Source organism: Mixophyes fleayi, chromosome 2 (genome assembly GCF_038048845.1).
Source record: "Mixophyes fleayi isolate aMixFle1 chromosome 2, aMixFle1.hap1, whole genome shotgun sequence".
In the NCBI taxonomy this organism is placed as follows: Eukaryota; Metazoa; Chordata; class Amphibia; order Anura; family Limnodynastidae; genus Mixophyes; species Mixophyes fleayi.
Window position 1 is genome coordinate 262,190,376 of NC_134403.1, and position 27,717 is coordinate 262,218,092.

Below are 27,717 nucleotides of genomic sequence, written 5' to 3' on the forward strand. Positions count from 1 at the left end.
GTCCTCACATTTCTCCGTCAAGGATGTAACATCTGTGCGTAAGGAGTAGATTTCTTGTGTGTTGTTTGCGACAGATTTACAGATCTCGTCCGTTTTAGCCTCCAGAGCGTTAGTGCGGTCACCCTGTTTGGCAATTTCCTTGCGGAAATTAGAGATCGCTTGGCTTAGCTCAGTGTGAAATGCTGTCTTGATTTCCTGAACCAGGGAATTGATTAAGAGCCTTGTCGCTAAGGGAATTTCGTCTTCTCCTGATATATCGGGACTTGGTGAGGAATCCTGCCGCCCCTGGGCCGCTGGAGTCGACTGTGGCTTGGTTTGTTTTTTGTTTCTGTCAAAGAAGCCAGAGGAATCCATTGCGGGAGTTTTTTTTGCCCTGGACGTCATCCCCAGACAGCTATTAGTTTGGTTGAACGCTAATGTTCTGAAAATAGCAAGTTGATGCCCCCGCAGGCTATGACTAGTGCATATTACTTGAGGAGAATATCAGATAAGAATGATTTGTGAAAGGGCACACGTTGGGAGTTAGATGGTAATTTAAGCTGTAATTTCCAATCGCCTGAATATAGCGCCTCTTCCCACTACCTCTACCACTAGTTTTGCTAGTAGCAAGGCATTCTTTTGATGAAGGGTGAGCTCACCCTGAAAATTAGTGAAGAGTTAATATGATAAAAGTTATTTCAGAGAAATACCAGAAACCGCCACTAGATGGCAGACTTTGTTAACTGCTGAATGCAGAGGCGAGCAGTTTACTGGTGTACGGAGCTTTGTGAGGAGATGCAGACAGGGGACATGCTGGATTACAAGAGGAGAGGGAAAGACCACGGCCGTACAGTGCAGGAGGTATGAGAAGGAAGCTCTGGAATCAGGTAAGTGCAATTAGAAGAAAATTCCTTCCTACCAGCGGAGCGGTACTTCCTCTCTGCACCACCAAGGGACTCCCGGCAGCAACCACAGGGCTCAGCTCCACGGAAGAGAAGGCATCAATGGCGTCTAGGGACTTCCGGTCCCGCTTCTCCGGGCCACCTCAATCCACCATCGGCAGTGGGGGACCCCAAACAGGCAGGTCAGAGTCTGGGCAGTTATAACAACAGAGCGCTCACCACAGGGTCCTCTGATCGGGAGAGTCAGCGTGGCTCAAGCGAGGCACCTCTCAGCTTCCCCGGGCTTTTGGGACAGTCTGCAGCGGGGAGAAGGTGGGAGATAGGAAGCCCACAGTATACTAGCCGGGAAGAGCGTGGGGGTCTTTTATAGCCTCAGGTAAACTCCCGCAGGAGCAATGGTATAGTTAGTAATGGCGCCCGCTACAGCCAACGGGACACCAGGCTAGCAGTCTCTCCAGAGGGCAAGCTAGGGCGTTTTTGAGGCGAGTGTGGTGGTTCTGAGTCGCCACTAAATTGTGGTAATTAGCCCTTTTGTACGGCCACGCCCCGACACTGAATTTTTTACCATGATAATACACCTGTTTTTAATATTGACCAACTTCACAGTTAATATAAACTCAGTGCCCACTTTATTAGGTACACCTGATTGTTAATGCAAATATCTAATCAGCCAATTATGTGGCAGCAAATCAATGTACAGTGCATCCGGAAAGTATTCACAGCGCTTCACGTTTTCCACATTTTGTTATGTTACAGCCTTATTCCAAAATGGAATAAATTCCTTTATTCCCCCAAAATTCTACACACAATACCCCATAAGGACAACGGGAAAAAAGTTTTTTGGAGATAGTTTTTTATTTTTAAGAAATTTGCAACAAAGAAATCACATGTACATAAGTATTCACAGCTCAATACTTTGTTGATGCACCTTTGGCAGCAATTACAGCCTCAAGTCTTTTTGAATATGATGCCACAAGCTTGGCACACCTATCTTTGGGCAGTTTCGCCCATTCCTCTTTGCTGCACCTCTCAAGCTCCTTTAGGTTGGATGGGAAGCGTCGGTGCACAGCCATTTTCAGGATCTCTCCAGAGATGTTCAATCGGATTCAAGCCTGGGCTCTGGCTGGGCCACTCAAGAACATTCACAGAGCTGTCCTGAAGCCACTCCTTTGATATCTTGGCTGTGTGCTTAGGGTCGTTGTCCTGTTGAAAGATGAACCATCGCCCCAGTCTGAGGTCAAAAGTTCTCTGGAGCAGGTTTTCATCCAGGATGTCTCTACATTGCTGCATTCATCTTTCCCTCTATCCTGACTAGTCTCCCAGTTCCTGCCGCTGATAAACATCCCCACAGCATGATGCTGCCACCACCATCCTTCATTGTAGGGATGGTATTGGCCTAGTGATGAGCGGTGTCTGGTTTCCTCCAAACATGACGCCTGACATTCACGTTAAAGAGTTCAATATTTGTCTCGTCAGACCAGAGAATTTTGTTTCTCATGGTCTGAGAGTCCTTCAGGTGCATTTTGGTAAACTTCAGGTGACCTGCCATGTGCTTTTTACTAAGGAGTGGCTTCCGTCTGGCCACTCTACCATACAGGCCTGACTGGTGGATTGCTGCAGAGATGGTTGTCGTTCTGGAAGGTTCTCTCTCCACAGAGGAATGCTGTAGCTCTGACAGAGTGACTATTGGGTTCTTGGTCACCTCCCTGACTAGGGCCCTTCTCCCCTGATCGCTCAGTTTAGACGGCCGGCCAGCTGAAGGAAGAGTCCTGGTGTTTCCAAACGTCTTCCATTTACGGATGATGGAGGCCACTGTGCTTATTGGGACCTTCAAAGAAGCAGATATTTTTCTGTACCCTTCCCCAGATTTGTGGCTTGAGACAATCCTGTCTCGGAGGTCTACAGACAATTCCTTTGACTTTATGCTTGGTTTGTGTTCTGTCAAGTGTGGGACCTTTATATAGACAGGTGTGTGCCTTTGCAAATCATGTCCAGTAAACTGAATTTACCACAGGTGGACTCCAATTAAGCTATAGGAACATCTCAAGGATGATCAGTGGAAACAGGATGCACCTGAGCTCATTTTTGAGTTCATGGCAAAGGCTGTGAATACTTATGTACATGAGATTTCTTAGTTTTTTATTTGTAATAAATTTTTAAATGTCAATTACAACATAAATGAGGCTGGAACAAATAGTACTTTGGGAGGAAATTTTTAAATGTAAAGAAGGAGTTTTAAAAGTTTAGTAGCAGAATTCTTCCCATGCACATTTTCCACAAGACCTGCAATCCTGCAAAAGTAGCTGCATAACCATATTTCATAAATAATTTAAAACATAAATGAGGATGGAACAATTGAAAAGTTAAAATTGAGGAGGCTCCAAAATGTTAGTAGCAGGATTTTGAAGTGATATTTGTATTCTTCTCACCATGTGTATTTCCATGGTGCAATCCTGCAATGTAGCTCCATGTCCAATTTACATCTGCAGTTCCCAAAAGCAGCATGTGGCCCTCATGTGCTGGGTGAAGAGATAGGTGCAATTCTGCATAAAAACATTGAACTACAGGGTGCATTTATGGATGTTAAATCACTTCACTTATTTTTAATTTGAAGAAAAGCATTCATTCATTATTACCCTATATAAAAAAGAAGGATTTATCATAAAAGGACAACAAAGACAACTTGAACCCTGCAAAGAAGAAAACTATATGTAGACCAGAGCCAACCTTGCACTGCTGACCATTCTCCTAGCGTGGGACAAGTGGAGAAAGCGGCATTTTACAAATTGCTGGGTACGACTTATTGTCTTAGCATGTAATTAACATTTTTTAAGAACACAAACATTTACTAGGAGCATAATAGACAATTGACATACTATTTTGGTTTGCAAAAATGCATCCACACAGATGCTATGGAACATGGGAAATCTGTCAGAAAAATATAAGCAGTAGGACAAACACTGATATTTGGGTTTTAATTTGCAAAAACAAATAATTTTAAAGTGTAAAGTAGAACGTGTACAACTATCAGCTTATCACACAATATAACCTTGGGCATTGACAGACACTTTTTAAAAAAACCAAATGTGCCTCTAATGAGAATACCCCATTTTCAGGTTGCAGTACACAATTATAATTAATATTACCATTTATTTGTATAGCGCCACTAATTCTGCAGCTCTGTACAGAGAACTCACATCAGTTCCTGCCCGATTGGGGCTTACAGTGTTAGGAACCCCTCCAGCCGGTACAACAAAACCCGGAGTCTGCTCCGAAAGCCTGGTGTTCACTGGAGCCCCTAGTGGTGGGGACAGACTTGGCCGCAGACTAACAGAGGGTCGAGAGTTGTGTACCAGCTAAGGAGAACCCAGGTATAGTGTGTTATGGTGGACAGCAGCGTGGGGTCCAGGCAGAGTTTGTGCTGGCAGCAGACAGCGTATCCACAGAACAAACCAAGGTCAGGCACAGGTTCGGAATCCAGGGACAGGCAAAAGATCAGGGTCACTAGTATAGAATCAGAATCCGGGTTCAGGCAGTAGATCAGGGTCAGAGGCACAGGTTCAGAATCCAGGAACAGGCAAAGGTCATACACGGAGAATCAATCTTAGGTAAACACCAAACACAGGAACAAAGGAGCAGGCAGCAGTACTGAAACAGGATGCTATAACCGGCAGTGAGGCTCAGATCTCACTGCCTTAAATAGTACTAAGAGCCAATCAGGACAGAGGAGGATAGGGCTGACAATCAGCCTCAGGAGGTAGCTAATTAATTACTAGCTAGAACTAGCATAGGTAATAACAAGAAAGCATGTATAAAAATATAAGTGAACCAGTTTAAATCACATGAGAGCTCCCCCTGGTGTTGGAGGCTGTCCCTACACCATCCTACATCTATGCCACAAGGATAATAACAGAGCACAGAAACTTAAACACACGCCCGGCTGCTAGTTCATGCCAGGATGCGGCGTACCGCCACGGCTCGTGACAGTACCCCCCTTGATGAGGGGTCAAGGAACCCCGACATCCAGGCTTTGTGGGAAATTTCTTAAAGAATTCCTTCTTGAGTCTCTCAGCATGGAGATGCTTCTGTGGTATCCAAGGTCGCTCTTCTGGGCCGTAACCCTTCCAGTGCACTTAGAACTGGACCTGACCCTGCACTTTTCTTGAGTCCAGGATTCTCTCCACGGTGAACTCATGGTCACCTTTAACAAGCAGAGGACGAGGTCTATTTGCAGAGTGAGGATGGAACTTGCTGGGAGGAACCGCCTTTTTCAGGAGGGAACAGTGAAAGGTACTAGGAATCTTTAAGGATGGTGGAAGTTGGAGTCTGAACGCCACTGGATTGATTTTTGTACCTGATAGTAGCTCTTACAGCGAGATGCAGCAATCTTAGCCAACCAGACGTAAAGGTGAACCAATAGATAAGGCACAGGTTTAGCAACAACTCACGATACTCGTCCAGCGTGCAGATGAATAGCGGAGAGGAGTTCCAGCTTGCAGGTGAACAGCAGTGAGGAGTTTGCAGCTTGCAGGTGAACAGCAGTGAGGAGTTTGCAGCTTGCAGGTGAACAGCAGTAAGAAGTTTGCAGCTTGCAGGTGAACAGCAGTAAGGAGTTTAGTCCAGCGAGCAGGTAACGGACACACGAAAGGAGAGGTATACAGCCAGATCTAAATGCAACCAGATTAACACGAAGAACAGGCAATGAGCCCATAACCTTGGGAGGTTAATATAGTGCTCCAGGACCAATGAGGTTCAGGAGGAGGTCCAGATCACAGTAGCCAGGAACACCTGTGAAAGTAATGTCTCTGAGGCAGAAGCAAGCAGAATCATGGTTCTTAAAGGAAAAGTCACAGCGCCAGCACTTAACTATAGGACCGGCGTGTGACACTCAGTATAACAATCGCAAGGTTCGCCAGTCACAGTGATGTGTGAGCTGTCTGCCACCAGAGCTCACGGCCAGTTTTGAATATGTACAACTGACGTCACCTTGACAACCTGTCATGCAGTGATGATGACTGAGGTTGTAAAGCTGTCAGCTGGACTTAAAGGGCCACTAGAGCTAAAATGTTGCATTATATAAAGGAGCTAATAGTAACATTTACACATACATATCTATCAACTCTATCTTATGAACCAATCACAAAATTGACATGAGTCAGTGATTATGGTTGTAGACTTTGTTATATGCACACCAGTCTTTCTGTGTTTAGGACTATTGAAAGTCACTACAGCTAATCTACAGTTATCTAATCAACTATTCTCTAATCAATTAACAGTTAATCTATCTTAGGTCCCTGACCATGGGCACTTTCGCATCATTCATAAATGGAATCAGTGGTGGAGGAACGAAAGTCACAGCAGACGGCATGGCTGCTATGGGCAGGGCCAGATTAAGGGTCACATGGGCTTGGAAATAAAAAGTTTTTATTAACAGAATAGCCGTCCTATAGTAGTGTGTGTGGCCATGGAGTTCATAGTTAGCACCTACTAGATATACACAGCACCCTTACGCTCACTGATCCCATCATCGCTGCAACAGCTACTTCTGTGTCCTAATTGTGAAGGAAAAACTCTTAAAACAGTGAAAAGTATGTGTTAGGAATAGACATCTGAACTAGTGGATAAAAACTGCTGCTTTTAACATCCCAAGTGTTTCAATCTGAATTCAATTTTGTGAGGGGCACTATCAGTGACATCTTTATTAAGCGGCCAAAAAACAGGGGGTCTGATTCATCAAGGCACGTATTCTGAGCGTAACGCCCATTCAGTATTATACAGATGTATTTAGGCTTTGTGTACTCCTGAATTCATCAAGGATCTCATGACATATTGCTAGATGAACTCTGTAGCAAAGCCATTTGCGTAAAGTAATAACTGGTGTGGTGTACCACTGCCTCTTACAGCGGAAGTGTTCTGCTACCGAATACACGACACCTGTACGATTGAGTACACTAGGCATTTGAAATGCCTGCTTGTTATAAATAGGGTGCATGAGCTTACTTTACAGGGGAGCTTTTAGAAGCTGAGTTTGCATAATCTACCAGGGTTTTGTGTTTATTTGAATCTCACAATGTATTACAGATGAAAGACCCTCTCATGTAGGTGACAAATAAACATGGTTAATGGTTGTGTATGGTGTATTTGTGGCATTTAAAATGATATTTACACTTGTGTCTGTTTTATTTACATATTCTTTGGGACACTACAGGTCCCAGCATGGGCTTGCAGCCATGGAGTATGCTTGTGCATGTAGTACTACGTGCGCCAGCATACCCAGACACTTAATGGTAGCCTGGTCATCCTGGAAACTGTAGTGCAGAATACTTTGAATCCCACAGAACAAATGACCCCCTCCCCGCCCCTCCCGAACGAGTTCTGTTTAGTTAAAAACAAGTCTACCGAAGCACCGTTAATATCAAGTAAATAGGTTTAAGCTGCATCAGAACAAAGGACAAAATGCATAGTTGCTCACACTTAACTGAAAGCATTTACTATATTATTTTATCTGTTATCTCTTGCAAAACTATCTTGCTGACAATCAAGTAAAATCTTCAAATGCAAACGTAGCTTACATAAATGGGGGCACAACTATGAGGCATAACATGAACTGAGTTCACAACTAAGAGGTGTAACATGAACTGGGGGCACAACTATGAGGGATAATATGAAATGGGGGCACAACTATGATGAATAAAACTGGGGGGCACAGTTTTGAGATATAATATGAACTGGGACACAACTGTGTGGCAGAATATGAACTGGGGGCACTATTGTATAAAATAACATGAACGTTTATTTGTTGGGCCCATTATTTTTAATATTAACATGATATTAGCTTTATAAAATAAGAAATAATTCAATTTAAATTATATATAATTTAAGTGTTCTGGTATACAGTGGTATATAGATAGCTAGCTATATCAGTGGATTCCAAACTTTTTCAGTCCAAGGCACCCTTAGGGCCTCCATAATTTTTTCAAGGCAAATAATTACCAAGTAGTCCCCCGCCTTGCTTACCACTGGCCCTGGCACCCCTGTGAGATTGCCGAGGCACCCCAGGGAGCCACACACACGCCTTGGGAATCACTGAGCTATACATTATTTATATATATATATATATATATATATATATATATATATATATATATATATATATATATATATATAATGTCTACATCTATACAAATACATGTTACCAGTTGCTTTATCAGGGCAGTTTGCTTGGATATGAAAGTTTCAGATACTTTTGAGAAACAACAATATGGTGTGACTGCTCTCCACACCTCAATTATTCTGTCAACAATACAACAAAACAGCCTACTGAAGGGCGTGGCTTAGCAGCCATACTGAACAGTCGCAAGTATCTCGGGCTCTCTTGCCAAAATCCCTAAATCAATAGTCATCCGACTGAATTTGGCTACCTGCCGGCATATTTCTACGAAATACCACACTGCTGTACTCCACTGCCTGTTTGGGGACCCCTGCCTGGCTTCGGTGACTGACCAGGATCGCCATCTACAACCTCGAGGCCCTCTCCACGGGGCTGCCATAGTGGCAAACTACACATCCCACCTTTGCTGAAAACCCGGCTATTGATGTCTGCAATTAACCATCCCTGACCGGAATCGCAACTGTAGTGCCTACCGCGGTGATCCACTGCTCCCAGGAGCACAGAGTTACACCCAGCGCGGTGCACGCACAGAGACCCCCCTCACCCACGGAGCCTGACCGCAGACATCAGCCCCCCCACCGCTGTCAACTTACCAGCCGGGCGCACGGTCATCTTGGGACTGTCTCCCTTAGCGGGTGCTGTGTCAGGTGAGTGTGGCTTCCCCTGCGGTCCCACTCAATTCCACCTGGAGAGCCTGGTAGCTCCAAAAAGCATCTGGCCCCTACCTTCTTAAACCTTGTTTAGGCTGCGCATTGCAAGTCTTCAATGTCCCGCTCAGCGTTACAAACCAGGGGGTTAAAAAGTCTCTCATCCCTTGGGCTATATTAGTGCAGTAGCTCCAGCCACTGAGGGATTAATCCCTGTTGCACGCAGTCTCGCTTTCTCTACAGAGCTCACTGCAACCACCTAGTGGTTATACTGAAAACACCTGCTGTCTCTCCAAGCAAAGTTCTCCTCACCTAAGTTCTTTTTTTTGAGGACACAGCTCCACCTGGTGCTCATCTCCAATACTACATCGTTCTGTGGTGATCACTCAATATAACGAATTGGAAACTATTCTCTCCCGAGGCAAAGCCGGTAATCCTTCATCTATGTCGCACTACCTTCACCACCTTCATGTATACATATCGTACAATATGCAGTAATTTTTTTGACGTCCTGCCCGGGCCTGATGTGCTCCGCGTGATTTTCTAAACTCTATTGTGCAGCACCTTCCCTCTCCCTCAACCTCATTATCCCTCCTTCTGTCTTATACATCTAGCCATATTCTCAATACAATCAATATGTCACAGAAGAACAAAAAGACCCTCAGGCAGTTCTTCTAAGTCCAATTTTTTGGGGACCAAAAATAAAGCTTCACAAGCTTCCACTAACACTTCAAAAACCTCACAACTGTCTGCATCATCTGAACTAGACCCTCAGATTCAAGCAGTTATGACAAATTTACTGGAGGGGGTTAAAGAGGCCTTCAAACAGGAACTCTCAAAGGCAGTCAGCGAGTTCAAACTGGAACTTACCTCTCTGGGAACACGGACTGACACTCTAGAAACAAAAGCAGACGACCTTTGTCGCTCTCAAGCAACATTTGACAGAGAGTTATCCCGTCTAAAAGAGGAGGTTGAGTCTCTAAAAGAAAAAAAGGAGGACTCTGAAAACCGATCCCGGCGTAATAATATTCGAGTCCGCAACGTGATTGAAGATATTTCACCATCTGAAATTCAGCCATTTCTAAAAAGGTCTGTTTCTTCATCTACTCCCTGATCTCACAGATTCCGACTGCATGATGGATCGCGCACACCGTGCCCTCAGGGCCAGACCAGCTGCAGACCAACCCCCGCATGATATTATTGTGCGCTTCCATTACTATCACATCAAAGAGCGCATTCTAACCTCTACAAGCAACTCCACTTCGATTTCCTATAGAGACATGGATCTACAACTTTTCCAAGATCTTGCCCCCTCCACTATCCAAAAAAGAAGAGCTCTACAACCTGTCACCAAGATTCTATGGCAGCACAATATTCGTTACCGCTGGGGGTTTCCCTTTCAGCTTCAAATCTTTGCGGCGAACACTGCTCACCACGTCAAAACCCTAGACCAAGGCCAGGAAATACTAGCCAACCTGGACATTCTTCCTGATTCCAGATCACTGCCCAGCTCCACATCAAGGCAAGACCGATCATCACCTCCAACTACTGAGCGGTCTAAAATTTCCCAGCGTCGAGCTCGAGATGAATCTCCAGCCTGAAATGTTCAAACGTTCTCACATACCTTTTTCTCTTGGCTCACTCGTCTGGAGGTGACTACAACAGACGGTCTTACCTAGCAGAACTTGTTTTTGGTGCTTTGTTTTTGTTTTGTTTTTTGCTGCAATTTGTCTACTTCAGTTGTCTTTTTAACTCTTTTTGCACCTCAAAATGGATACCAGACTTGATATATCCTTTTGTCTTTAGTCAACTGGATGTTCTTATTTCAAGCATCCCAAAGCGATTAGTTTGGTATCTCTCTTTTTCAGCTGTAAATTAAGGTTGACTGTTATTATCTTTTATGATACTCCCTATATATCTTAAACAAAAGTTCTCGTTTCTTATTACCGCATTAATTTTTAACATGCCTCTGCTCATATTACCCCCATCCCTTCTTCCACCTCCATTCTCTCTTCCTTCCAGTATCCCCTCCCCCACCCCACCCCCTGCTGCACAACCTCTTTTGCATCTGGATGACTTACAGTTGTAAATTCCCCAATAATAGCTGCATCCAGTATATTTGGCGGAGCTATCGACCAGGGAAGCAAGTCCGTACAGATGTTTTCATACCACCCCCCACGCTCCCTATACGATTGTTGTTTAGCTTTACAATGTTTACTGATATTAAGTCTGGATCCCACCGTTAAAGGGTTTCTGCCCAATTGGGCTACTCTTTTTTCTCCCTTCTCTTTCTCTCTCTTCATTCTTAGTGGCTTCCTTTTCTCCGTTCTCCCCTCTTCTTTCTCCTTCCCCTTCTTCTCCCCTTCCCCTTCTTCCCCACTCCAGGACCTATTCTTTTTACCTTTACAGCACCCAGATGACTCATTTAACAGCAACGATCTCATCTCTACCACCATGACCCTGAAACTCCTTTCCATCAACGTTAATGGCCTCAACTCCTCTCGCAAACGTACAATAGTCCTGGGAGCCTGCAGAAGGGAAAAAGCGGACATAGTTTTCCTCCAGGAGACTCACCTTACAGGTACTCATACACAACTCCAGGGTAAGCAATTCTCTCAGACCTTTTTTGCCTCAGCAAACTGTAAAAAGCGGGGGGTAGCAATACTTATCAATAATAAGGTCCCTTTTCAGCTTTCCTCCACATATTCCGACCCAGAAGGTCGGTTCCTTCTAGTTATGGGCACTCTCAGCTCCTCCCCGATAACTCTGACCTCTATCTATGCTCCTAATCAAGGTCAGGCTCAGTTTTTCCCAACATTATTCCGACACATTGAGCGTTTGGGCCAGGGTCATATTGTGTTAGGCGGCGACTTTAATGTTGTCTTAGACCCGCACCTTGATAGGTCCTCCCTCTCCCCTTGCGGACCCTCCACGCCTTCTTCCAAAGGCTCCTCAGCCTTGTCTGCCTTGCTGTTACAACACTCCCTGCATGACACCTGGCGCCTCAAAAACATCACAGCGAGAAATTTTACTCATTACTCTTCTCCCCATCAGATATACTCCCTCATTGACATGATCCATGTTTCCCAGTCTCTGATACCCTTAACTACTCAAGCGGGCATCGTCCCATTCTTATAGTCTGATCATGCGGGAGTATTCATTCTTCTCGATCTCCTTCACCATTATCCACGCTCCTTTAGATGGCGTCTAGATGACTCCCTACTCTTAAACACCTCCACCTTTATGAATAATAAAACGGCTATCTCAGATTATTTCCTAGAGAACGCCTCCCAGGAGTTGCCTACCGGTGTTATCTGGGAAGCTCATAAAGCCACCATTCGTGGGCGATTCATTAGTGCTGCCTCGCAGGTAAAGCGAAAAGCCTTGAGGTTTACTCATTAGAGCAATGTATTTCTGCTCTTTTGACACAACATAAGCAGCTCCCTGATCCTTCCTTATTAACACAAATGAACTCCTTAAAGGGCCAACTTAAAACCCTATTGTCCCTTAGAGCGGCCTCTATTCTACAGAAACTTCAGCAATGCTTTTATGACAAGGCGGACTCATTGTTAGCTCGGAAACTTCGTAAGAGGCGTACCCGTGGAGCTATTGATAAACTCCATAAGAAATCCACTAATTCTATAACATACAAGCCTCTAGATATTGTTAAGGAATTTAGAGATTTCTATACTTCCTTATATAACCTTCCTGACCCTCCGCTCCAGGGGGACCTCCCATCGGACACTCTTGAGTCGTACCTAACTAATACTCCTCTTCCACACTACTCTCAGTCCCAACTCACTAGCTTAAATGCGGACATCACTGCAGAGGAAGTCAAAATAGCGATAAAATCTCTCAAATCCTCCTCTACTCCCAGCCCGGATGGATTCACAGCACAATATTATAAAAAGTTTTCTGTGGACCTTGTGACCTTTAACAACCTTCTATAATCAAATTGTGGAGGGGGCATCCTTTGACTCTGCCACTACTCTGGCCAACATTGCTGTCATTCCAAAACCAGTGAAGGACCTTCTTCATTGCGAAGGTTATAAACCCATTTCCCTTCTAAACGTAGATCTCAAGCTTTACGCTAAAATCTTGGCCATTAGACTTAACCCTCTTCTTCCAGATCTTATCCATCCGGACCAAACGGGCTTCATTCCAGGGAGGCAGGCCCCTGACAATACCAGGAGGACCATCGATTTGATCTACGCTAATCATAATGGCAGATTGTCCTCCCTCATGATGTCCTAGATGCGGAGAAGGCATTTGACCGCATCTCTTGGACATTTATGCGGGGTGTACTCGGATCGATGGGCTTCTCTGGTAAGATTCTGACCGGTATCTCAGCTCTCTACCAAAACCCTTCTGCTACTGTGTCAGTTAACGGCCTTACCTCTGAACCATTTGCAATTTCCAATGGCACTCGTCAGGAATGCCACCTCTCCCCTTTGATATTCGCACTTATAATTGAACCACTAGCGGCAAGAATTCGCTGTAACCAATCCATCTTTTGCATTAAGGTTGGGTCTACAGAAAGTAAAATAGTTTTATATGCAGACAATGTCCTTATTAGCATGTCCAACCGCATTATTTCTCTTCCCCCTCTCCCTTCTGAACTAGAAACTTATGGGTACTTCTCGAGTTACAAAATTGATCCTGCCAAAAATGAAACATTAGACTTTTATATCTCTAAAACAGATAAGACAATTCTAGATCAAACATTCTTCTTCACCTGGCACCGCCAGAAAATAAAATACTTGGGCGTCTTCCTGACCAAAAATCTTTCCCACCTTTTTCAAGCCAACTTTCCCTCTCCCAAATTAAGAAAGACTTTTTTACCTGGTCTCAGCAGTTTATTTCCTGGATTGGCCCTATTAACTCTGTTAAAATGAATATCCTTCCTAGACTATTATATCTTTTTTAAACCCTTCCTATTCGAATTCCCCCTTACGTATTTAAGTTCCTTCAATTCGAGTCATCTAAATTTATTTGGGCAGACAGACGTCCACGTGTACGACTCGGGGTTCTGCAGAGGTCCTCACGGGGTGGCGGTCTAGGTATACTAATTTTAAGAAATATTGCCTTGTAGCCCAACTTGCTAAATCTGTCTTATGGAATGGCTCTACATCTGCTAGGGTCTGGGTAACTCTGGAGGCTGAGAGTCTGGGGATGCTTACTCCTGCCTCCCTTCTGTGGATTCCAAGGGCTCGTTTGGCCCAGGGTCACATTGTCCCTCCTGGCTTACACCATCCCTTGTTCCTTCCATGGCACTCCCAAGGGTTACATACCCTTAATGTCATAACCCGCGATGTATCATTCCCCCAATTTGCAGACATTCAAGCTACACTTGGTCTGCCTACGCAAATATTTTATCTCTACAAATTCGTAACCTACACTCCAATACCAAATCTCGCCTTACTTCTCGACCTCTCACAACAATTGAGACATTGGCCCTGCGCCAGGCATCAACGTCAGGTCTTATATCTAATATTTACTCTGTATTAATCTCTCCCTCTACTCCTCCTCAAGACCTTCATGAGTTGGCATGGGAGTATGACCTGGGCTCACCACTGGATACTGAGGAATGGTCGGAAATTTGGGACAGTGCTGCATCAAGTTCAATCTGTGTGAGAATAAAAGAAAACGTATACGATACTGCCTGATTCCTCCGACAGATGTTGGCATCTATGCTCTGGCGCAGGCTCATTCTTACACATATGGTGGGATTGTCCGAAACTGATCCCCTTCTGGCGGGAAGTTAAATCTCTGATAGAAACGGTGATCCAAATTCCCTTACCCCTCGACCCTACATTCTTCCTGTTACCCCTTGTGTTCCCCATGGCCACTAGACACCAAAATAAACTTGCTCGCTACATAATTTCTTTGGCTACATTCCAAATTGCCTTTGAATGGAAACAGGCCTCTCCCCCTTCACTTACCGCTGTGATTAATAGGATTTGACAAACTCATCGGATGGAGTACATGACTAGCGTTATACGGAACTCCGCCAAATCCTTTAACAAGGTCTGGGACCCCTGGATGTCTTACTTCCAATACCACTCCCCCTTCACTTAGTCATATTACCCACTCATTCACATCCCTTCCCCTTCTCTACTCGCTGCATCTAATCTTGGGGTGACTTCTGCCACACCACCCCCTCTACTCCTCTATCTACCTCTATATCACTTTTCTCTCTCTCTCTTCTCCTCTCTTTCCTTTCTCTTCTTACTCTTCCTTTTAAGTATAAAAATATACCGGTCTTTCTTGTATATCACGTAATAGAATCTGACATATTTCCTCTCTGATGCGCGGAGAGCTCCACATCTTTATTTAAAATACTGACTGTATCCTGTACGATATAATATGTCTTGGTATTGCATTGTATACCCTATGTGACCGTTAATAAACACTTCTTTTATAAAAAAAAAACAACCTACTGGAATAACTGGCATTCTCTAAAACAAGTATGTCATCAATATGTAGGTGAGCACTGCAGTGCACACACACTGAATAATATTCAGGTGCCAGTATTTTCATGAGATATCCACTACTTCCACTTCCATAAAGTAGGACAAATAGGGGCGTGGCTTGGTGGCCATTTCTGGCAGACGTGAGTCTCAGGAGCTCCTGCTATCCCAAAACTAAATTGGAAAATTTGGGCCAAATTGGACCGAGATAGCGCCAGCTGTGTATCGAATTCCTCCCCAAGAACATCAGGGGACCCGACTGGCCCATCCACAGTAGCGGAGAACCCGATAATCACCCCAATCCCCACGAGGCTCCACGAGCGATACACTCCGCGGAAGCCCACCTGGAAGGACCCCCCTCTGCAGCCTAAACGATCTCTTACCTGGGGGCTGCCAACCTCCGGGGCGGCTGGGCAGTGCTCCTACTGGAGCTGAAGACCCTTGTGGAGAACTTTCGCCCCAACCGCCGAACCGGAAGTACCCGGCCCGCACTTCCGGTTGCTGAACCCTACGGAGCCGCAGCAGCTGAAAAAGGGAGCTGCTGGGAAAGTGCCCGCTCGTTACCACAGTGGAGGTGATGCCCCACATCCACTTCTACCCACTTCTGCAGGCAGAGTGTCTAATACTGCTGGCTGCCGCGCCTGTGTCCCACTCTCTGTGTCCATCTAAGTGCAGAGCTGCCTGAACCCCACTGAGAGGCAGCTCCCTCTGATTTCCCCCATCATTGGATGATCTCAGGACAGAGGAACCCTGCTGCTGACAACAGATGAAGCACTGGTCTGTCAATTGACATCTGCACCCCTGCCTTGATCTCCATCGCGAGACACACTAGGCAACGGCACAAAATATTGCAGGTCAGTAAAACAGCCCTCACCTGTCATAGCATTTGTGACCCAGCATCAATTCTGACACCCTCCCTGGGACAAGGAAGAAAGGCTCCAGCAGTTAAGAGGTTAATCACAATCAAAAGCAGCACTCTATCATCCTTCCTACCTAAGATTTGCTGCCCTCTGCTGGTCCCTCTGAAAATTACGGCTGAAACTACTATCTAACTCAGCACGCCTGGTCATAGACCATGTATCAAAAGACAGGGCCCTGTCTAACTACAAAGAACTTTAACATTGTGCTAAAAATCGGTTAGATGGCGGAATAGTCCACCCACTGGGGGAGACGACATGTGACAAAACAGATCATTGTTTTAAAGCAAGGCTATATGCAACCTCTGTACTTATATTCTATACTGGGAGACTTCGGTATGTACCTCTAATGGGCAAAGATAAGAAGAATCAGTCCAAGCGTAAACCTACGGAAACACCTAGGCGCCAGGATCTACGGCAATATCCATTCTGCAACCACTCCTTCAGAACAAGATAATAGCTCGCCGTCTTCACCAGAAGTGGCTAAGGCTGCAGAAATGGCCAACTCAACTGAATCAGCCTCCACTGATTGCTCGATGAGTACAAATCAAGACATCGGGGCGATTTTGCAATTAGTGTAATCCTTACCTACAAAGGCGGAGCTCCCCTCTAAGAAAGACTTTGAACATCTGGAGTCCAGACTTAAGGAGACAGTTAAGAAGGAGGTAGCCACTCTACAAGCAGATCTGGCCCGACTGTCATCTAGAATGTCTAAACTAGAGGATTTCAGAGAGGAATTTGCGACACGTCATGATACTCTTAGCGACACAGTAGCTCAACAAGCTCAAGAGTTACAACTGATTAACAGTAGAGTTGACGATCTCGACAATAGAGGACGTAGGAACAACCTACGAATTCGGGGTATCCCTGAGGACATACCCACTCAAGACCTAATTGCCTTCCTCACTAAGGTCTTCAATGAGATCTTATAACAAGACCCTACCTCCAGTATTCAATTTGACAGAGCCCATAGGGCCTTCAGACCACGAGGGTCTCCGTCTGATCGCCCAAGAGATGTGATCTGCCGCCTGCATTACTATGTACAGAAAGAAGCTATTCTCCAGAAATCTAGGAAACTGGATACTATTGACTACGAAGGCAATAGACTTCAGATCTTCCAAGACCTCTCGTGGCAAACCTTGCAGTTACGCCGGATGCTTAGACCTTTGACAGACATACTGCGTTCTAAGAACATTAAATACCGCTGGGGGTTTCCTCTTAGCTTGCAAGTGTCTAACAACGGAAGGATGGAGATCTTGAGAACACCTCAAGACATTAAACCATTCTGCTCACACTTGGGCTTACAGGAGGTAGCACTTCCGGACTGGCATCAACATTCCGTCCGATTACATCCAACTAGCAGTGATACCTGGCAAACAGTTGGAAGCCCAAGAAATGCAATAAGGAGACGCCGAGACCCACCGGAAACCCTGGACCCTTAATCTTACTTTTGCTGTAGGCCCTCCTACAAATGTTTACACTATGCAACTGAAAATTCTTAGTGACCTTTGGACTGTCTCATGTCACTTGGGCGTTCCCTACAGAGGGGTTTATACCTGTCCCTGTATCCCGCTATCCTGGCTAGGCTAGAGAAATTGAATATATGATCTAAGTTTCAGGTCAACAATGGCCATATATGCTGATTGTTTTTTGTGGTCACTCAAGTCCTTTATTGCCAGAATATATAAATCCTAAAGTGACACCACATTAAGCAGATATGATAGTTCAATGTTCCTGCTGTTGACCAAGATCTCTCTGGTTTACACCTGCTGGAGGTTTTACCACTAACTGTGAGACCTGCCAAGTTGTTATTGTTATTGTCATTACCACTTCTACTGGTCTTGCTGTTTAGGCCATTACAATTCTCTGATATACTGATAAGATGACTCTGTTAGTCACTGTCGTTAACCCCCCTTTACCCCCCACCGCTGGAAGAAACCCGAGAGTTGGTTGTGGCTCCTCCACACCCGTCTCCCTGGAGCGGTTTGATGGTATACTATCTGTTGTGTTTTTTTCTGTTTGTTCGTTGGTGTCTGTCAGTGTTGTGTCCCCCCTCATGTGGCTTCCCTACCCCCCCTTCTCGCTAATTTCAACTTATATAACACTTTACTTACTTGCAGGGTTCAAGGTCATTTATTGCTTGCAAATGCCAACCCAACTGCTCAGTTATGAGACCGACAGAAGCGCGGTTCTGAGATACTTAGATCCACCATGACAGATAAATTTAAATTGGTCTCAATTAATGCCAAGGGTCTTAACCTCCCTGAAAAAAGATCACGGGCATTGAGAAAGATGAGACATCTGGGAGCTGATGTTGTCTTTTTTCAAGAAACCCACTTTAAGCAGGAATCTGCCCCACGGCTCTCAGATGGCTTCTACATTTCCTCATATTTTAGTAACAATAGAGAGGGCAAGGCGCTGGGAGTGGCTACCCTGTTCTCTAAGAGATTACCCTTCTCAGATTTCCAGAAAATTTGTCTAGTGGAAGGAAGAGCACTTTTGATAAAATGTCGATTATTTGATGTTACATATACTTTTGTGAACTTATATCTGCCTAACCAAGGTCAACCACTGTTTATTTCACAGGTATTAGATAAGGTCGCAAAATATGCGGAGGGAATTCTGCTTGTGGGAGGCGATCTCAATTGGACCCTTCAACCAGAAACTGACACCTCCAATGGCCGGACGGGGGTGCGCAGATCGCAACATTGTAATGTTAGACGTACACTTCATGAACACCAACTGGTCGACACATGGCGTCTGCAACACCCAGGGGAGAGGGACTATTCCTTTTTCTCCCACCCCCATGAGGTATACTCACGAATTGACTATCTGCTCCTTCCACAACGGTTCCTACCTAACCTCCTAACAACATCTATTGGTCAAATAACTTGGTCAGATCACGCCCCTATTTCATTGACTTTTCAACTTTCTTATTTAAAGACAAAAAAATGCACTTGGCACCTAAACGAGCTTCTCCTCCAAAATACATATTGTAGGGACCAACTGACTGCTGCATTAGATGATTATATTTCTGACAATGTTACTCCAGACGTCTCGAGTATTACTATCTGGGAAGCGCATAAATGCGTTATCAGAGGGAAACTTATTGAGTTAGGCTCCCGTATGAAGAAAGAAAACATCGCGTATCGAGATCACCTACTTCAGCAGATTAGGGACTTAGAGATGACACATAAATCCAACATGTCTAGGGACCTGTTGAACAAGCTCAAGGAGACGAGGGCGGCACTTAACAAATTACTTTATGATAAAGTGAAACTTGACTTCCAGAGGTGTCGCCATCGTTTCTTTCGCTGGGGAAACAGGCCGGGAACTATGTTGGCTAGGGCTCTGCGTAAACAGAGAGCTAAGGCTTACATTACCATGATTAAGGATAACAATGACCGGGAGTGCAAATTAACTACTGACATAGCTGGTGCATTCCACACATACTACACCAAATTATATAATCTCGAAACTCAAGAACCTGCCCCTATAGATGCCACACGCTCAGCTCAGATTGCGGCATATTTAAAGGAGATCAGTTTTCCCACTCTCTCAAGATCAGATAGAGATAAACTGGAACAACCTTTCACTGAAGGGGAGTTGAGGGAGGCAATTAAATTAACACCTTCGGGTAAAAGTCCGGGCCCTGATGGCTTTTCCATTGCATACTATAAGACCTTTAAAGATAAGTTGATACCCCTGATGGTGCCGGCCTTTAATGCGATCTCCAACGCCTCCGCTTTCTCCCCACAGAGTTTGGAAGCCCATATAACGGTGATCCCCAAAGAAGGAAAGGACCCCTCTCAATGTGCAAGCTATAGGCCTATTTCCTTGCTGAACGTAGATGTTAAGTTGTATGCAAAACTTATCGCAAATAGATTAAAATACCTACTCCCAGATCTGATTCACTCAGACCAGGTGGGCTTTGTCCCGGATCGCGAGGCACGGGACAACACCACCAAGGTGATAGATTTGATTTACTCTGCTTCATGCTCACCAACGGCTTCAATGCTCTTGTCTACAGACGCAGAAAAGGCCTTTGACCGTGTGAGTTGGCCGTTTATGAGAGGGCTCCTGGAGCATCTTGGATTAGGCCCATTGGGACTTAGCACTTTATCGACAACCCAGGGCTAGAATTAAAATTAATGGCGATCTGTCGGAATCGGTGATGATTAATAATGGCACTAGGCAGGGGTGTCCGCTCTCTCCGCTCATATTTGTGCTGTGTATGGAGGCGTTGGCAAGGGCAATCAGGGCCAATCCGAATATATCTGGTGTCCAGGTGGGTGAGAGAGAACATAAACTCGCTTTATTCGCGGACGACCTTTTGGCTGTAATTACCAACCCGGTTGTTTCCCTACCCAACTTGGTTAAAGACTTCCGAAGGTTTGGTTTACTATCTAACTTCAAAATTAACTATGGCAAGTCAGTAGCTCTGAATATTAATACCCCGACCGCCGTGGTGGAGGGTTTAAAATGTGCCTTCCCTTTTATTTGGCATCCCACCCAATTGAAATATTTAGGCGTGGTACTTTCTAACGATCTCTCGCGCCTATACGACCTCAACTTTAAACCACTTCTTGGGAATCTCCGGGCTGATTTGAGAGAGTGGCAGAGCAAGAATTTCACATGGATAGGTAGGGTTAACATTATAAAAATGAATGTCCTACCTCGACTTCTCTACCTCATACAGACGTTACCTATTTTAATCCCCGACTCCTGGTTTCAGGGCATCCAACGTTTGGTGCGGGACTTTGTGTGGAGTGGGAGGCGCCCAAGATTCAAGCACAAAACTTTATTTAGACGAAGACACTTGGGGGGTCTCCAGCTTCCCCACATACCCTCATATTATGATGCTGCAATCTTAACCAGAATAATGGAGATGTCAGTTCAAGAGGGTAGGAAACAATGGGTAGCGATCGAATCATCATATTTCGACTCCTCTAGTACTACGTTAATTTGGTTAACCAAATTACCCAGAATCTCGCACCCTACCCTAGGGCCCACTCTTATTAAATGGTCTAAGTTAAGAACTCTTACTCATATATCATCTTTAATATCTCCACTAACGCCATTGTTTCCAAACCCTAAGTTCCCCCCTGGAACTACTCCATTAGCGTTTAACCTGTGGTTGCGAGCAGGAATCCATCGTGTCGGCCAGTTGGTGGGAGCTACTGGGGTCCTCTCATTTGTAGAGATTCAAACTAAGTGAAAACTACCGAATATAGAGATCTGGCGATATCTCCAGCTTAAACATTTTCTCTCCTTTAGTCTCTCAAAACATGATATCAATAGGAATTTGACAGTCTTTGAATCCCTTTGTAGCAAACCTCACAACACCCCACACTCCTTATCGACTATCTACAAACTCTTAATCGAGTTTCGCTTTAGATCTCCCCTGAAATTCCTCCCGGAATGGGAAAGGGATCTAGGAATAGAACTACGAGAGACTGATTGGTCGAAAATTTTCCAGGCAATCCATGCTTGTTCACCTAACGTCTCAATATTAGAGACCCACTTTAAGGTTCTTACCAGGTGGTACAGATGCCCGGAACATCTTGCAAAAATGTTTCGCGGACTGTCTAGTGCCTGTTGGAGATGTAGTTCAGGATCAGGATCTTTATTACATATCTGGTGGGATTGCCCCGTACTAAAACCCTTTTGGTCACAGGTTATAGACATCACACGGAAGATGCTTGGCCAGGCTATCCCCGATACCCCAGTGTACTGGCTCCTCAATAAAGTAGATATGCCAATTTCCTGCTTTAAAAAATCTCTGTTAAAATTTGTGATATCAGCCGCCAAGGCAGTCATACCTGTGAGATGGAAAACAACCACGCCACCAAATGTTCGGGATTGGATCAGGAGATTAGCATATTACAGGTCCATGGAAGAATTATATTTGTCAGATAGGGACTCTTTTGTAACATATTATACTATATGGAGACCTTGGCTGGACTTTATAGATTCGCCAGAGTTTGCGGCCTTGGGTTCATCCGTCTGAAACATGTATCTTTAGGTTACAGGGGTGAACCAGCCGTCTGTAATGGTTGGATTAGTCTATGTTCTATATTTCCTCTGTATATGCTGTAGGCCTTTTATTATTATGATGACTTGCATCACGCCATCCCCCATTCTTTCCTTATGTTTCTTTGTTATGTCCCCCCCTGTCTGTCTTTATGTTTTATATGTCAGGTCAGCTATACCCACCTTTCGTGGATGGGAATGTTTGCACTCTCTGACACATTTAGCCACCTTTGGCTTAGTACTATGTTGTTATGATGTTATAATCTCTTTATCACTCGCCATCCAAAATGAATATTGTTGAAATTGCATATATGTAACCTGTGTTTGTTACTAAAAACCTCAATAAAAACTTATTTTTAAAAAAAAAAAAAAGTAGGACAAATAATTGGAAGATGAGAGAAAAAGAAATACTTACACAGCCTCTCTTAATAGTAGAGCCTCCTTCTTCTTACAGCAGCAGCAGGAACTAAGAAGCAGAGTCACGATCACATGATCACATGAGTCATTCCCCTGCAGTTCACCTCCGATCTCATTTGACAGCTGCTGCCTGTCACTGAGAGGCTCACAGCAGCAGCTGGGAGACTGGGGAGCAGACAGCAGCGGTGGACAGCTATCATAGTAGTTAGTCTGAGCTCTCTGTTTTAATGAAAATCGATCAGGACCATCTTTACTTTGCTTCTCCCCACCAAGGACGTGGGTAGCCCGGCTCCCCGGCAGGCCAGTCTGAATTTGCGTTTGCCAGGCTCAGCAGAGGTCTGAAGTATTACATAACTTGAATCTTCTCAATAGTTAATTTTATGCTAAACACAGTAGTAGTCACAGTACTAATACTTTTTGGAGGCACATGCAGATATATATATTTGTGGGGTGGCCGAGGAGAGGGGAGAGTTGATTGACAACAAACACTTAATAGAACCATCATGTCAGATACCTGAGGAATGGCAAACGTTGCCAAGTTCTAGTGCAAATGACATGTGTGAAATCAAGCATTCTAAACACTACAGCGTCCTGCTCCTCCTGACCCTGCTCACCCTCCTTCAAATCATTGGGCTGCTCGGCCTGCTGCTCCTCCTCAGCCTCCTGCTCCTATTCGGCCTCCATGCTGGGCTCCACCCTCTCCCAACATCTTCGCGCTGGAGGTTTATGCAGTAGAGCACAGTCGAGCGCTTCACCGGCCCTGCAGTTGTACCCCAGTCTTACACACCTGCAGCTTGCCCTCGTTCATGATGTACCAGCCTCTAGGCCTGTATGTCATGAATCAATGTAGGAATACAAGGAGCCATGGATAAGGTGAAAAAGCATACCGTGTTGATTGCTGGAGAGTATGAACAGAAGATGTAATAATAAGCTTGCAGAAATTACCAGATATACAGCAGTTGATAGGTAAATGGAAGTTGAGGAAAGATTCCAGGCACCAAGTACAGGGAAATGCACAGGTAAGTCCCAGGTTCACAGATGAAACAGGTCAGCAGAATGTATGTTGAGATAGATCTCAAGCAGCATAAATCCAGGAGTAAAACAGGAGGAAGTGACCACAGAGTGTAACATCAGGATGTGACAACAATAACCAGCAGTGTATGCTGGGAATGACAGGTTTAAGAAGGGAGACACCCAGGTGCAAGGAATAATTACAGGGCCGGTTAACCCCTGATACAAACAAGTAAGGCACAATGGCAGCACCTCTGGTGAATAGAGGTACTGCTGCAACACATAAAAGAACCACAAATAATAAAGTCCAGGAGGCAGGTCGTTGCACTGTACAAGTCATTCTTAGCTGCGGTCAGTATTCTGAGCTCTGCACAGGCGAACGTGGCAGTCCTCATGTTTGCAAGTGAATGACTCTTCAACATTCCGCACACTGATTGGTTCTGGTTCTCAGTACACGGATGGGCTAAGTACATCACTCGCGTTTTCCTTCAATACCGTTTGTAAGATATCTGCCTCACCTGTCAGTTATTCCTGTTCATCAACCATATCCAGGCCGTTAAGGCGGGCCAACGCCTAGCTAATCATACACAGGCAATCACAGGGGAACGCAACTACAGGAACTCACAGGGGAATGCAGCTGCATATACTAGTGAGACAATCATTCAGCCCTGCCATTTTATGAGATCATCACAACAAACTGGAACACTTTGGGGATTAAATATTGTGGAAACCATTGGTGAGTACAATGGTGTATGTCATACACTTACAAGGCATTTAATTATTGTTACTAATGACTGTCTTTTTACTTCTCTTTAGACTCAAATAAAACAACAAAGTTACACAGCTACGCTCCACCCTTGTGCAACTCCATTATTATTTTTGGTGAGAACAATGGCCTACCTCAGACACTTAGAGGGCAATTAAGTACTTTTACTAATAACTGTCTTTTACTTCTCTTTAGAATAATAAAAAAGTCTGACCATGAGCAGACAGGCCCCAGTCAGGCCACAGGCACCTCGGCTTCAGCCCCAATGTGGAGGCAGCCCAATTTCACCACACAGGAGGTGGAGGTTCTGGTACAGCTGGTGGTGAAAAGGGTGCACTCCATCAACCGGCAGTTCTGCACCCCAGCCAAAGGCCGGATAAGGGATGAGATCAGGAGCGCAGGTCAATGCTGTGGCTCCAATTTGTCGCACGTGAGGTGAAAAAACGGTAATGTGTATTTTGTGCTCCAATAACTCATATTGTTATCTGCAACCCTAGAACAGGTCAGATTATTTTCAAAATACTTAAAAGATTTTTATAAGATAGAAATGTTTTTTGTTTTTGGGAAGGCTCATTGTTCAAGTTTGTATTTTCTTTACTTGTTGAAAAAAATTGTGCATGACCATTTTTTAATGTTTGCAAAAAAGTCGTAGGTCAATTAAATTTTTTGACAATATGTTCAACAAATCAAAGCAATTATTAGTGTTTTGCCTAATTTGAAACATTTTTATCTTTTCTCATTTCACACAGCTGACAATTTGAGGGACCACCGCAATCATACTCAGACAACAGGCTGTGGTCCACCCGCAAGAATTAGACCTCAGTCCCCTAAAGAGACCACAACATTAGCCTGCACAGATGAGCAGATAGTACAAGGGGTTATCGTATTGATAGTGGATGCAATCCATCCCTATTAGAACTTCTGTTCCCCAGAGGTATATTGTAAAGATTAAAACATTGTTTCACAAAATAACATGTTTTTGCTTAACCAAAATACTCCACCTCTCCCCCACTTCCCCCACCACAATGAATTCCACAATCACAGACTTCCGAAATATCCTTTCCCATCATCATCATCATCATTTATTTATATAGCGCCAACATATTCCGTAGCACTTTACAATTGACCTTGATTTTTAATATGTAACTTCCAACCTTCCTAGCCAAATGTTACATGTTTCCTCTCCTTTCCCATTAGCACAATACTTCACTTCTGTCCATTGTCCAAACTTACCCACATAAGACCCTCTGCTACATTATCAAGCACCATTTTACCCTGGTTATAGTCCCCACTTTTCCAATGTTGCCCCATTAGCCACTGCAACCCAAATGTATTCTTTTGACCCTAGCCCATTTTTGCAACAACATAATTTAGTACGACCACCCTCTTACTTACAAACCACATCAGCTCACCTCCCTCTACACAGGCTCCTCAGGCAAGTCTTTCTCTCAAGCCCCTCTTCATACCCCCATCCAGTGCTGCATACACCCCAGCCCCTTTTCCTCCCCCTAGCCCAGTTTTTCTCCCAAGTCCAATCTGCCTACCCACCAGCCACTTCAGTCTACCCCCAGCAACTTCTGCATACCCCCAGCCCCCTCTTCCTTCCCCAGCCCAGTCATTTTCCCAAGCCCCTTCTGCCTACCACCCAGACCCTTCTTGACAACACTTTAGCTTCTTCAACACACCCCCGAGCCACTTCAGCACACACCCCAGCCACCTCTGCACCTACACTGTCTCTCACACCCTCACTGTCTGCTGCCTCAATGATCTCTGCTTTTTCTACACTGTTGTCTTCCACATCATAGATAAACAGAAGCCAGGTCCAAAAACCCACTGCCAGGCATCTAAGGGCCAAGTGGTGGAGACTTTTGAGAACTTGTTTTTGGATGACGTGTGTTTTTTTTATGTTTGTTTGGTTAATACACTTGTTTGATAATGCACAAAACCAAGTTTCTTTTTTTATCTTATAGACTTTAAAAGTGATATCTATACAAGATTGTAACAATTACTTACATTAAAATTAAGTGGATAACACATTTTGCTTGTTGCAATTTAAACCATTCACATTAGTATGCAGTGTATGACAAACATAAATAAAACAAATATACCTCTTATGAATGTGAAGGCCTCCAAAAATGTAAATTTTCTCAAGATATATGTCGCAAGCTCTTTACAAACTACAACAAAATTAATCTCCCTGAATGGGGGGAATTCAATTCTGTCACGAGTAATTGCAGCGCTAAATCTATTACCGTTAATACGGTAATTGTAACCCTGATTTCTGCTCACACCAGCATTGAAGATTACCGTATTAACGGTAATTATGCGTACTATTACTGTAACATTGCTAATAGTGTGCAGGCCGCGTTACTTTTTACAGTAACGGCCAAATGAATTTCCCCCCAATGGGTCATATATAGTGGCATATAATGAGATAAATGTATGCAGGTGTATGCTGGAGGATGGTTCAAACTTGCATTAGCTGTGTTTGTTCAGCACTGTCAGCCAGGACTAGAGCCGGAGTTGGCGCACGCTTTACGTCTGAAGATATGTGAATTTCTGCGTGCATTAGAGTATAACTTGTTGAAATCAAATAATTGCATGAAGTAAACGAAATTAATTAATATTGTGCGATTGTGATTAGTACACCATGTGTTATGATGCAATTGCACGGATTAGGAACACACACATTTACATTCACACTTACACTTTTAAATAGTACACATTTACTAAGCTTCCAATCCACATTTATTTATTAGTAAAATGTATTAGAGATTATTTATACATAAATGATAATATAGTAAAGGTATCTAAGGCTCAGGATATTGGAAATGTATCATGTTTAGTGTTATTTTGATCTACGCATTACCATGAGAAATCCGCTACTATCGGCGAAGCAATCGCTTCCTGCGCTAATCGCTGGTTATGAAAGATAAAGGATTAATGTTCAAAATGATATTGTGTTTGGAATGCAAATAGGTTGATAAAAACTAGATTAGGTCAGTTCCCTTTGGCACAACATGTGCTCAGCTGTTGAAGTAAGCTGGCTACACCTTATCAGAGGAATCCTTTGAACTGACCTATGATTTGCATTATTCTGAACTGACCTAAACCCTGGACCAATGAAGACCTCTCTGAGTGTAATGTGCGTACATAGTGACATCATCAGTGTTTTTGTAAATTGGAACTGCATATAGGCAAGCTTCTCTGGGCCATTGTTCTCTACCTTCCTGACTGAAGACTACATGGACCTGGGCCCAGGTAAAGCACTAGCAAATATGTAATGTATTCAGTTTTTATACTTTCCTGTGTTATTGTTATACCTTTTTATGCGTCATAATGGCTTGCTGTTATTCCTTGTATATTTTGCAATAAAATTTCTTTGTGCATTGGAAACACAATAA

At 44.2% G+C, this 27,717-nt stretch overlaps 2 long non-coding RNA genes across 2 annotated transcripts in view; one reads left to right on the forward strand and one right to left on the reverse strand.

The window, feature by feature from the left end:
• LOC142138929 (uncharacterized) overlaps positions 1–1,414 on the reverse strand; it is a 72,206-nt gene extending 70,792 nt beyond the window's left edge. The window contains exon 1 of the long non-coding RNA XR_012688128.1: positions 899–1,414. This is a non-coding gene — a long non-coding RNA (uncharacterized LOC142138929). The remainder of the gene's footprint in view (positions 1–898) is intronic.
• LOC142138931 (uncharacterized) lies at positions 714–27,717 on the forward strand. The gene is made up of 2 exons (XR_012688130.1): positions 714–866; positions 24,364–27,717. It is a non-coding gene; the product is annotated as an uncharacterized LOC142138931 (long non-coding RNA).